We start from the raw sequence: 1,909 nt of genomic DNA on the forward strand, positions 1-1,909 counted from the left end.
TTTTTTGCTATTTTTACTGAATAGAAGTAATCATATCTGTTAGTCTTTTCCTTATTATTATTGTTTTCTTAAGGCAGAGTCTCGGTTGCTCTGGGTAGAGTGCTGTGGCATCATAGCTCACAGCAACCTCAAACTCTTGGGCTCAGCCTATTCTTTTGCCTAGTAGCTGGGACTACAGGCACCCACCACAATGCCTAGCTAGTTTTTTTTTTTTTATTTTTAGTAGAGATGGGGTCTTGCTCTTGCTCAGGCTGGTTTTGTACTCCTGAGCTCAAGAGACCCACCTTGACTTAGACTGGAGCTAAAGAATCCACTTCTATGGCTTGGCACCTGTAGCACAGTGGTTACGGTGCCAGCCACATACACTGAGGCTGGCGGGTTCAAACCCAGCCCAGGCCAGCTAAACAACAATGACAGCTGCAACAAAAAACAGCCGGGTATTGTGGTGGGCGCCTATAGTCCTAGCTACTCAGGAGGCTGAGGCAAGAGAATTGCTTAAGCCCAAGATTTGGAGGTTGCTATGAGCTGTGATGCCACAGAGTGCTAGGATTACAGGTGTGAGCCCCCATGCCTGGGCCTTGTTAGTCTTTTTTTTTTTTTTATTGAATGGTAACTATGTACATTAATGCCACAAATTTGCGTGTCATCCTTGCGCAGGGGCCATGCTAATCTTCTCTGTATCGTTCCAATTTTAGTATATGTGCTGCCAAAGCGAGCACGGCCTTGTTAGTCTTTCCTTAATGCTTTCTAATTATATTTAGAAAGCTCTTGCTCAATAATAGAAGAGAAACCAACTATGTTATCTTATACCTTTATCATTTTATTTTTTCTTTAATCCCTCTGGAATTTATTTTTTTGAATAAGCCTCAAACTCTTGGGCTTAAGCAATTCTCTTAAGCTGGGACTACAGGCTCCCACCACAGTAAATTGAGTTTTCTTTCCTCAGTGATTTAAAATGCTATCTTGACCATATACAGAATTCTCATATGGGTCTATTCTATACTTCTTGTTCTATTTCACTGATCTTTCTCCCCCTTCTTTTAGATATACTACATTGTTTCAGTAACCAAGGTTTAACAGTACATTTTGAATTTGGTAGGTAGGTGAAATTTCCTAGTTTCTTTTTTTCAAAATTTCCTTATTTCTTCTTATCTTTTACCATTCCAGAGGAATGTTAGACATTATAGGAGTTTTATTAAATTTATAGGTTAATTTAGGGAGAATTGACATTTTTGCAAATTAAGTCTTCCATGAAACAATATAACATTCTTTTCTGTTTATTAAGGTCTTTTTATGTCATTCATGTAAGTTTTTCTGATTTCCTATTGGACTTATTCCTAGAGTTTGTTGTAGGCCTACTATAGATAGCACTGTGCTAGGTACTAGTTTTTACCCCAGGGAACTGATAGTCTTACAATTGGTACAAATAATTCTTACTCTGATAAGAACTACAAAGAGGGCTGGGTATGGGGTGTGGTGGTTCACACCTATAATCCTAGTGCTTTGGGAGGCCAAGGCAGGAATGCTTGTTGCTAGGAGTTCAAGAAGAGCCTGGGCAACATAGCAAGACCCCATCTCTAAAAAAAAAAAAATAATGTAAAAATTAGCCCAGCGTGGTTGCGTATAGCTGTAGTTCTAGCTACTCAGAAGGCTGAGGTGGGAGGATTGCTTGAGACCAGGAGTTGAAGTCTGCAGTGAGCTTTGATAGCGCCACTGCACTCCAGCCTGGGTGATAGAACAAGACTCTGTCTCTTAAAAAAAAAAAAGAAAGAAAAAGAAAGTATGGAATGGTATAGGGCAGGGGTCCTCAAACTTTTTTTTTTTTTTTTGAGACGGGGCCTCAGGCTATCCCCCTGGGTAGAGTGCCATGGCATCACATTCACAGCAACCTCCAACTCCTGGGCTCAAG

General features: G+C 40.3%; 1 non-coding gene across 1 annotated transcript; it reads right to left on the minus strand.

Annotated features, from left to right (window-relative positions):
* Positions 1-611: 611 nt before the first annotated feature.
* On the minus strand, positions 612-719 carry LOC111723692. The gene has a single exon (XR_002772186.1). It is a non-coding gene; the product is annotated as a U6 spliceosomal RNA (small nuclear RNA).
* Between the last annotated feature and the right edge of the window lie 1,190 nt (positions 720-1,909).

This window comes from Otolemur garnettii, unplaced genomic scaffold (assembly GCF_000181295.1).
Source record: "Otolemur garnettii isolate 467f Iridium unplaced genomic scaffold, OtoGar3 scaffold00014, whole genome shotgun sequence".
Classification (NCBI taxonomy): Eukaryota; Metazoa; Chordata; class Mammalia; order Primates; family Galagidae; genus Otolemur; species Otolemur garnettii.